Raw genomic sequence first — 12,297 nt, 5'->3', positions numbered from 1 at the left:
AACGAACTTGGGAAAATATATCATATCTAAGGAGGAATACTTATGACATTTAATTGTATGAATGAAAAAAATCCACCCTGAGTAGGTAAATATTGAAATTTCAAATAAGTTTCTATTATTATCATCAGTAACCAGAGTTATTTAAGAGTTGGGTTAGGGATCAGGGCTATCTCCTTTGTCAGGGTTACTGAATAAAATATTAAAATGATTCTAGTTTGACTCTAATAGTTTTTTTAATTAAATTTTCCTCAAAATAAAATAGTTCCAGTTTAATAAAATTCATTTACTATTTCTCTTTTTGATAATAACAAAAAAAATCCCTGAAATCCAATGTAAGTTTTCAGAATTTAGCATCAGATTTGTAGTTTTTTTTTTTTTTCATTTGGGAATTTTTTTCTCTAAAAAGAAAGGCAATTAGTTTTAGAAAATAAATAATTCATATAGCTTTATTACATAATTGTCATTTTTCAAAATAAGTAGATTAATGGAAAAAATAATGTGTATAAACATTTTTGCACATAAGAGAATGATTAAAGCTTTGTAAAGTGTAAAAGGATACAAATGCAATAAGATGAAATAATCCACATTCTTCAAATAACCATTTTCTAAACACTTAGATCAAAAATTGAAAAGAATCTATTTACAATTTAAGTTGCACAGACATGCAACTTAAATGCCTTTCAAGGACTAATTTCGGCAATTTTAAGTGCCCAATAATTAAGTTGTAGTATTATGTGAACACCACGCACTTAAAATACTTGCTCCGAATATTTCGGTAAAATCTTCAACTCGAACTTGTGTAAATTCTGGATGCTTTACTGCTATTTCTTTTCTATCGTAGCATCGATGCTGAGAAGACGCTACGAGGTTCCTAGACATGATTTAAAAATAAGGAATTTTTAAAAGCCTTTGAAAGACGAAGATCCTCTCTAGTAACGAAGTAGAAAATAATAACAAATAGGAGCTAAATTTCTTTAAATTTAGCTTCTATATGTTTACTGGATGTAATTCATTTATGTATGTAATAAATCGCTACATGTATGTAATAAATTCAACCTACATGTGTTCTAAAAATAAATTATTTTCTAACCATTATTAACAAATTTAAAAAATACTTTTAATTGCGCAGATTTACTATGTTTCTCGATATCTAACATTTTAATTGTCTTAATATGTAACATCAGTAATTCTTTAGTTTTAGTCCCAATTTCACATCAGAAATTGGGAACTCTTTTTCTGAGCTGTTAAAATCTGGTAACTTCCTCATTCATTCTCTATTTTGCTTTGGCGACTAATTTCAAATTTTGAGAAACAACTCATACTGTATTAGAATCTTTGCGTCATTCTGTTCATTGCATCATGCATTTCCCTAATTTTCAGCCTATAGTGTTAAGAATTTGTAATATTGCTCCAGAGTGTAGTAAACTTTCTATTTAGGAAGGTAGCTCAAATAACGTAACGGATTCTGAATGGACTCTAGATCTATGAATCCCCGGTTTTGGTATTTATTTGGCGACTTGGCGATGGATTTAAAACGAAATCGAAAATTCCAGAAACAACAAGAATTTTGGCAATATTTCTATTAGGGCGTAAGTTTTTACGATTTTTAAAGAAATCTTTTTTTCTATCAAGGAAAATATAAAAAGCCGAGAGACAGAACTGCATTCATTCGTGTAGTTGAGTTATGAGAGTTTAGTATTGAGTCAAGTAATCGAGTCAGTATTGAACAAACAGTAGTTGAGTTCATCTCAAGTGGATCAAGTAGATAGTAGAAGATCGAGATACTTGAATAGTCGTGAGAAGTAATTTTTCTATAGAATTCTCTTTGAGCGCTTTGTGCTGTTAAGGTTGCTTATTACCATTTGCTTCTGTGATGCCGTTTATTGTAAGTTTTGGGTTTTGTATACTTTGGCTGTGTTTTTTTGTCTGTGTGTTCATGTTATCATGCAGAATAACGAGATTACTGGACCTATTGGATATTTTCATTGCACAACCCGCCATAACATAATGCCATCCTGTGCCTTCGGTAACTATAATACTGAGCTATATAACCAGTTGCATAAGCACAAGATGGAAGGGGGAAAAAGAGGAAAAAAGGAAGATAAGTGACGACAAATCTCCAGAGAGAATCCCATCGGTATCAAATCCTACAAAACTGCATTAAATGTTTTGGCGAAGTAATAACTAAATAGTGGGGACAAGAATACCTAAAAACAAATGGTGACAATGGGTTGAACTTACAGAGAAATGAGATTACTAATTGAAAGGGAAAAAAGGAAAAAAATTGACAAATTACATTGTAAGCATCTATATGAAATTTGTAGCGTTCGTCTGGGTCCTGTGGTTTTGATTTCCTTCGTGAGAACGTGGTTCGTTGATTCTGTAGGGTATTGCACTTATGAGGAAATAATTTCGACTGATTTTGACAAGTGGCATTTTATTCTTAGGTATTACGTAGTCTTGAAGAGGTCTTGGTATGCTTTATGCATATGATTTATTATGGAGTGAATCTTGCTGCGTGAAAAGGTATTCGATGCTACTCTCCTGAACCATTCTTCCTCGAGACTTGTTTCTGGCTTTCTCATGTGCCATGAGAGAGTCAGTAGTCATTTGGTGGCATAGAGAATTGACGATCTTATCTCCCCACAGCTACAGCAAGGGTTGGCCAGATGGAATCTGTGTAGGTATGTCGGGAATGGGCCGTGTTCAGTGAAAAAAAGGACATTCGCTCTGTTCCAGTTAGCTGCGTGACCCGACAACGGACTGCTGTTAATTTCCGTAACAATATATTTATTTATCTAATTATATTATTCTAAAGAACAATAGTATTTAAAAATCGAAGCCCTTTAAAAATTTCGACACGCAGCCAAATGTTAAGATAACTTAATTTTGATGTTAAACCATAAATGTAAGAATAACAAAATTCGCAAAATTTTTATTAAAAGCATACCCAAATCTTCCATATATTGAAAAAAAAAAGCAGAATTTCGTATCTTGATCATCTATATTAGAAATAAAAATAAATTTTCCACTTTTCGTACTTTCACAAACTAGCAACAACAACAAAAGATCCCAGCTGAATTAGAGAATAGCAAAGACCCTGGGAGAGAGGATCTATTTATAGTATTTCAACACAGGCGTTGAGAATCGTCACTAAAAATGGCTTCCCATGCAGGAGACCATTTTTAGTAAAAAATAAATTAAGCATTTCAACTTAAATGAATTATTAGAGATTAAATATTTTAATTGCGTCCATTATTTGAATGCAGTTAAAATATTTTCTGTAAATCTTAAATTAATTTTTCATCGCATCAGATAGCATTAGAAGATTCCAAATAAATACTTATTGCAGTTAAACTGCGTCAACTCTCTTTACATGATCGTTACACTTTCAATCAAATTATATTTTACAAAAAATGGGATAGCTTCTCGCTATGTCAAAAATCCTTGTATGGTTTTCAAATATGATCAATTATAATGTGTTATGAAAAATGATTTTCTACCAAAAAAATCTCTTAGTTTCTTCTTTTATACATTATCGATATTTGCTGTGATCAAACAAAAATAAAAACCAGCAAGAGTGGACCTCCCGAAACTTACTCGCATACTCTGTAATAAGTGTCTTATCCCTTTCCCCCCGCATGAAATTGTGAACCACGAGCAAGGCCGCAAATGCCTTGCGTGGCATTGGCGAACAATAACTACGAAATGTCGATCATTAGTGTGAATATAACATTTTTACTAAATCTATAGTGTGAACGTATGAAGTGAAGATGCCTTTTTTCTGACCAAGTATAAGTAAAATTGGGCACGGAATAAATTGTAATAACAAGACTACATTACATAACGACTATTATTGATTCACACTTTTGCATTTATGATTTATTGTGTTTACGTGCATGCGAAAGTACAGACCGACAGATGATCAACCCCGAGAGAAATTTGATTTAAATTTCTTCAGAATATACATTTGAGATGCAAACCTGCATTACAAATTTTATCTTTCTAGCTCTTTTAAGTTTTGTAATTATTATGTTTAGTTGTATTCAAACAGGCATCCAGGCAAACTTTCCCTGAATGTATTTCGTTCCTAATTTGTTAGAAATCTGTTATTATAGTATAAAGTCTTTTTACCGAATTTCATCTGTCTAGTTCAAAGTATTTTTTAGTTATCATGTTTATAGATCTGAAACGGGGAGATTTGTCAAAACCTCTTGTTTGAATTTTCTGACGATTACATTTCTTTCTCTATATTTCATATACGAGAAAATAATAAAAAAAGGACAAATGTCTTCCACTGTTAATCAAGGACTTTATTATTAGAGTGTATTGTATTATGGTGCTTTGGAGTTTTTCACCCTATTTCTATAATTTTTTTTTTTTTTTTTTTTGCTCTAAGAACTGAAATTTTTTGTGAACGATTGATATCTTATCATCAGAAAAAGTAAGCAACGGCCGTGCCTGCGTGTCTCGAGTGAGTCATCCACGACACTAAAATAAATAAATAAGTTTTCTTTATCTATAAGAGTTTCTTTGGGTTAACTCCAATCATAAAAGGTTAATATCATGAAATGAAATTAATTTCTTCTGTGCTACAGATAAATGAACGGGCTTTTATGAAATAAAAAAAAATCATTAATAGTATCTTGAAAAGTAAGTTTTTTTTTAAAATCACCACTTTTATGTTAATTTACAAATTTCAAAAATTCGATGTTTTGTTAAATTTTTTCAAAAGAAATATAATTGATTTCGGATTTGACTTTCAGAAAGAAAATTGGTTTTATTTTATTTTGAAAGAAATTTTACTGATTTCATCATGTAGAGTAAACTTTTAAAGAAATTTAATTTTAAAATTCGTTGAAATTATAATTGCTTATCATGCGGTCTTATGTTGTTAACACTAAGATCAATATGCAAATATAAAAGCTGCATTTTCAAATTTTTCTGTTTTAAAAACTGTTGCTTAGTTTTCCTATCTCCTATAAAAAGTTGATTGACCAAAGTTAAGTTGATGTGTTTTAAAGTTAGGTTAAATTTCTAAAAATATTGCTTAGTTCGGAATTTAATTATCTTTCAAAGAGCACAGTATACCAAAATATTATTTTGTGGCTACTATTAGAGTGAAAAGGTACTGATGCCTTCTACCCTCAAATTATCTAAGAGGATAAAAATTTATGTAAAATTCAAACAATTGATTCAGAGAAAAAAATGAGAAATGGGGAAAAGAAACCTTGTTTTTAATAATTGGCTTCTAGTAAAGTGGCAACTGTTCGAATATATGAGTTGAGTTGTTAATTTAAGGGATAAAGCACATGTATGTTAGCTCAATTTTGACCATTAAAAAAGTGTAGTGAATAACTTATAAGACAGTTAGCAGCTACACTACCGAGCAATTGCTTTTGTGTCGTGATCATGTCACTGGACTGCAAACCACAAAGTCCCAGGTTCTATCCTCACTCAATTCAATCCGCCACATTGGTGACCTCGGACGATGAACGTTCAACCTTCGTACATCTGTTGTGGCACCATCTACCCGCAACCAAAGTCGTCAGACTCACTTGACGCAGCAACAACATCAGGAACCACTCACCCACACACTCTCGCTATAACGCTTGGATCTACTCAAATGGGTACAGGCACATTAGACTCAACAGCTAATACATCACCACTCAACAGCCATATAGTTCGTCTCACCTCCGACTCACTGGAGGGAGAGTCTGTAATGAATAGCTTATAAGCCAGTTAACAACTACGCTACCTGAGCAATTGCTCATTCAATTCAATCCGCCAAAAAAACGTTCATTGTTTCTAACTTGTGATGTAATATTGAACCTTTCTTCCCGAGGAGGAAAATCTTGCAAATATGATTTTGTTTAAAATAAATATGTTTCACGACAGGTCATTATAACTTTGTTTTATCAATAAAATTTGAAAACATTTTGATATATTTTTGCATATAAAGTATTTATTTCTTATCACGCTCAAGTCTGTCCTTCCTCTATCATCTTGGAAATCAACCATTACAGAAGTAGTGATATGCAGTTTGAGAAGGCCTAATGTTACTTGACAGTACACAACTTTATATCGTAGAAAGGAGAATTATGTATACATAAATCTACTTGTAGGATAATTTAATGCTTCATGAAGGTACTTTTCCGAGATATTTTTTAAAATTATTTCACGTTAAGGGATAATAATGTCTGCTCTCATTGTTATCCTGAGTGTATTGGCAATGTTCTCGAAAGCGAAATTATCTATCGAAAGAAGCAGGAAAGTACTTAGAACATGTATGGAATGTACTTGGAAGACACATGGCAGAGCAAAATCAGTCACAGCAAAGCAAAAAATATCTTACTGTGATACTTAAACAAAAGTATCTCAAGAACGTGAAAAGTACCTCAAGAAAGAACCTCAAATTCTCCAGGATAATCGATGCAATGCCTGTATTGCAGCGAAAGGTCAATACATGCTTTACTAAGGTTTCATAAAATATTATTGTAATTCTTATGAATTATTATAAAATCTTATGATACTTTTGTCTCTTCCTCTAGAAAACACAAATTGGTTTGTAATTTTTTGTACTTTATTTTTCATGTATATTTCCATAAATTTGCTTTTTTGCATATTTTTCCTTTATATTTATTTGATGTTAAATTTATACCTATATTAATATACATACATATATCCTAGAAAGTGGAACTACCCCCCCCCCCCAAATATTGAACATAAGAATATACTTCCGATTACAAAGTTTCATTAAATAAGGCGAACAAATGTATGAAAATACTTTGGTTATTATTGAGAGGAGAATAAAAAATTAAAAAAAATGGAACTTTTATACAGCCCATTAAGCGAGAAAGTGTCAATGAGAAAATGCTTTTCTTACATTCATCTATGAACAAAAAAATTTCACGTTTCTGTCTACAAAATTTGCACAAATATTCTTATTTTTAAATTTAGAAAGACGAATCCCAAATGCAGATGAAATCCTTTATTTCAGAAATACAAATTTATACAAAACCGAAAAGCTGTCACATAAATATTTACTTAGTAATACATAATTCGAATATCATGTCTTCAAAGAAATCTGCCAATTAAGCATGAAGTTGCCCACTTAGATTGGCCGACAGCTGTAACATTGATTTTATAGAGAAGGGAAGAGAAACTGAACATTTAAAATATATCAATGAAATACTAGAATGCCGAACAAGAAAATAAAATTAATTGTTCGCACTTTGTGCGTTTTCTAAAAAAAAAATAAATAAATAAATAAATAAAAAAACATTTCTGTTACAAAGAAAACTGCAGATTTATGCTATATGTAAGGCGTTTTATTTGTGATTTTTTTTAGAAATACTGCTTTATCTTACGTTTTTAATGAAATACGTTTCTGCATTTGCATATTTTTATATTATCTTTTGTTATATGTTTTTATATTATTTTTTTCTTGTATTTGAATTTCGTTAACAGAGTTATTTTTGTAATTTTTTAATTTACTCTTGCTTTTTTATCTGCTGAATTTCATACTTTGTAGTTGTCATTTTCTTAAAGCTGAAAAGACGTAAATAAACGTAAGCAAATTATTGCATGTGTTGTCTATTTAATGAGGGAAACATTTTGAGAAAACAGAACATGTTCACATAATTGCAGAAATCAATGTTCATGAGTCCCAATTCTGAAGGTTATCAGGACAATTAATTTATTGATGCACGATAAGAGACAACGATATGAACAAATTGAAATTAATATTTACATCAACTCTTTTTGTTTGATTTATTTCTGAATAGACGTTCCAAGGATTCATTGCTTAGAAAAATTCTAAAATATTTTTAACTATCAATTTGAAAGCTCATCTAAAAATTACTGGAATTTAAGAAAATTGCAATTTATCTTATTTTTACTTCAGGATAATGAGCACATGCTTTATGCCTTTACTGTATCAATAATAGCGCTTTTCACGAATTACTATCAACCATGATTTAACGTCGTATAGAGAATCAAAAAAATTTCGGTATCCCATTAGAAGGCATTTACCATTTATTGAAGGATTTAAGGAAAAAAAACATGAAAAAGTAAATTTCAGTTATAATTGCTATTTTGAGGCATACCAAAGTTACAGAAACTTGCCAAGAGAATAAAAAAATAACTGGGCGACAAATAAGAGATGGAACGATATTTAATGGAAAGACTTTGACTTAGTTACGAGGTTGCATTTAAAAAAATAGCAGGTGGGATGTTCTTACTGTAATTCCATATACCGGGTGCGGCATAAAATCGTGCAAACTTCAAAAAATCATAATAAAAAAGTAATGCTCGAAAAAAATTGTGATTTACGGGAATATGTTCAGAGAGCCTTTGGATTTTGTTATTTCCATTAAAAAAGTGTATTTAGAAAATGACCGAGAGATGGCACTCACTCGTAATACCGAGACGGTTTATGAAAATCAGGAAAACAGTTCACAGTAACATTATAGTACATTTTATTTTAAAGCAAAATATGCTCAACATGACCACCACCACAAGGTATTAAGCAAGTGAGGCTTTAAAGATGTTGGTATCAATGCCACCAACGTCCAATCGAATGGCATCTTTCAGTTCCATCAAAGTGGTCGGAGAGCTCCGGTGGACACAAGACTTTAGGTATCCCCACAACCAAAAGTCCGCTGGAGCAAGATCTGGCAATCATGAGGGCCACTCATTGTTACATCCTCGGCTTATCACTCTGTCCTCAGTGAATGTGTCTAGGAGGAACGTCTTAACGGAACTAACAGCGTGGGGGCGGGGCACTATCCTGCATGAAGGTGACGGAAGATAATGCACGTCTTTGCTGCAAAGCAGGCATAACGCGGTTACGCAAAAGCTTAAGATAGCATTCTGCAGTAACGGAACATGTTTCCCAACCTGATACAGGACAACGCTCCTCAAAAAAGAAAGGGCCTAGAATGAAGGACACAGTCAAACCGCACGAAACAGTCACATGCGGAGAATGTAGTGGTTTGGTTGTGTACGCACGAGGGTTTGATGTCGCCCAGATATGACTGTTTTGCTTAATTAGGTCACCATGCAATGAAAAGTGGGATTCATCTGTCCACATGATATTCAATAACCATTCTGGGTCACGTTCCATTTGTTCGAGTACCCATGTTGCAAAGGCTTGTCTTTTCTCGCAATCTGCTGGCAACAACTGGTGAAATGCCTCTATTTTGTACAGATGCAGTTTCAAGATTTCATGCAGAATGCGTCTGATCGACCTTTCCGGAATTCCTGTTACCTTACCTGCTTCACGTGCACTGCAACTCCCCGTTGAAGTCTCGGCTGCCACATTTCTCATGACCCTTTGGATAACAGGGACGCGGTCAGTGCTGATGGATGGTCTGCCACTTCGTGGACGATCCTCTAATCTTCCCGTTTCCTCAAAACGGCGAACTGAATTCAATATCCCATTCAATGAAATTGTGTTTTTCTTCGCCTTAATTCCTTTCACTGTCCGTAACTGTCGCAATGCTTTAGTTGCGGCTTCACCGTTCTTATAGAACAGTTTAACCACTAATGGTCGATCCGGTAGCGATAGCATGCTACTGGCGTCGAATGACATATCCATTTCCAGCCTTGTGTTTTATAGCTACGCTTATTTGCATAAACCGTCTCGGTATGACGTGTGAGCGCCATCTATCGGTCATTTTTAAATGGAAATAACCAAATCCAAAGGCTCTCTGAACATATCCCCGCAAACCGCAATTTTTTTCGAGCATTACTTTTTTTATTATGATTTTTTGAAGTTTGCACGAAATTATGCCGCACCCGGTACTTATGTAGTACATATATTGAATACTTCATATTCATCATCTGCACTTTTTTACTTCGAATATCACTGCGTTTCTTCTTTATTTGAAGTAATATTGTCTTTCAAGAGTTGTGATAATATTTATCAATCAGCTGTGAAATCTTCGCCTTTCGATTTGTTACATATTTATTAGTTCTTTTGGTCCTTTTCAAACATCATTAACTAAGAATCAATTCAATTTTAAAATTAAAATTTTTAAAAATTTAAACTATAATTTAACTAGCCTAACCTGTTTTGACTACTTTACAATTTTGAATAGTCCAATGATGAATAGTCTCTCATTCTACTTTGTGGGGAAAAAAATGGAATCAGACATAAACAAGACGGATAGGGAACACTTTGCTGATGATAGCGATATTCTAACTGATGATGAGAATTTATTTTACTCGCCAAAAGGAGCGGGAATGATAATCCCCGATACACCAACTCCAATTAAAGGATTTAAAGGATTGACATATAAAGACTTTAAAAAATCATCGGATTCTGATTCAAATGAGATAATTGAACCGTCAATGCAGACAGACAGCAAAATGCAAATGGCCACAAAACGGAAAAAGAAAAATGTAAAAATGAAAACAGGGGAAAATCTCCCTAAAGATAAAAGACCGTGCATTCCTCGTAAAGGCAAAGAGAAAGAAAGAAATGATGGTATTGCAAATGCTAAAAAAGCAAAGAATGTAGATGCAAGTGAAAACGAAATACCAGAGGAAAATAAGCAACCCTTTGGACCACTGGGAATATTGGAAACATTTGAAAATATTATCAGCAAATATAGGATTGAAGGTAACGCGGCTGAAGAATTGAGAGACTTATTTTTGAAAGTTTTGTCAAATTCTTCAGCAGCCAAAATGAATTCAACAGATGATAATCATGGTCCAACATTCGCAAATGTGGTGAAAAATCTTAACAGTGATGGTATAGCGGGAAAAAAAATTCCATTAAAACCAGGTTTAACGTTTATTAGAAGGATCCAAGCCTCTAAAAAGCTGTTGGGGGAAGAAAGGAATCAAATTCAACAAAAAATAATTAACGCGAATGAAAACGATAATAAAACAACACCATTGCTAAGACCTAAAGCAAACCTGCCTACACTGGTGGTTAGACCAATTACAGAGGAAATTGACACATCGATTAAAATGAGAAAGACGTTAGAAGCGAATATCAGCCCAAAGGGGATGGAAATTAAAATTATGGGTTTGAAGCCAGCAATGGGAAATGGAGTTCTGATTCAAGTTGAAACACCGGAAATGGTAACAAGGTTAAAAGATGCTATTAACAGTCATACAAATTTGCAAAACGTATGCAAGGCTACTACTCCACAGATAAGAATGCCTCAAATCATTATATATGATGTGGAAAAGAGTGAGAGACCCAGGGAAGAGGAGGAATTGGATTTTCTCAATCAAATCAAGCTAAGCAATGACATAGTAGGGGATATGCGGGTTCTATTTAGGAAAAAAGGAAGAGGCAGCTCGTCTCACTGGGTTATAAGTTTGGACCCCAAAGCGTTCCGAATAATTAAAGATAAAGCAAAATTACAGTGTGGTTTCGGATCGTATAGATTTAGAGAATTTGTGGAACCCCTTAGATGTTTCAAATGTCTCAAATTTGGGCATGTTCGATCTAAATGTATGCAAAAAGAAGATAGCTGCTCCAAGTGCTTGGAAATGCATAACTATAAAAATTGCACAAAGCAAAATCCAGAATGCAGAAACTGTAAAGAATATCGCAAAAGAACAAAAATTATGATTCGAACGGATCATATTGCAACATCGAAGCATTGCCCTGTATTTATCAGGGAGAGATATCAGTTGATTAAACAGACGAACTATGTATAATAAGCCTTTCAATGATTACTCTTGGCGTGTTATTCAACATAATATAGGTCGGGGTAAATATGCAACAAAGGAACTCCCAAATTTGTTTGGGGACAATATTCCAGATGTTTACTTGTTACAAGAACCATATACAATGAAAGGAAAAATAATAGGACTTCCCCTTAGGATGGAGAATAATTTCTCACCCTTACGGGAAGGCGATTATAGCAGTAAGAAACCAAGATATTTCTGTTTTGACAAGATTTACTAGCGAAAACATAGTAGCAGCCAATTTATCAGTGGGAAATAGTGAAATTACTATGGTATCGGCATACTTCCCACCGACTCACAATAAAGAAGAAATCTGCAGAGAACTTGGAAATCTGTTTGAACAGTTGGGGACATCATCCATACTTATTGGAGGAGATTTCAATCTTCATAGTCGACTGTGGGGAAATGAAATTCCCGATCATAGACCACAAGATGAAGCCGGCTCGTTTATAGAATTCATTTTTAAGAAGAACCTTGTTATTTGGAATGATCCAAACTCATTGCCAACGTTCCAATCTGCACGTGGAAGAAGCTGGATTGATGTCACCTTATCAACTAAAGACCTGCATGACAAAGTGATGGGCT

This window comes from Argiope bruennichi, chromosome 2 (genome assembly GCF_947563725.1).
Source record: "Argiope bruennichi chromosome 2, qqArgBrue1.1, whole genome shotgun sequence".
Taxonomy (NCBI): domain Eukaryota; kingdom Metazoa; phylum Arthropoda; class Arachnida; order Araneae; family Araneidae; genus Argiope; species Argiope bruennichi.
Note: the sequence above shows the minus strand (reverse complement) of the source record.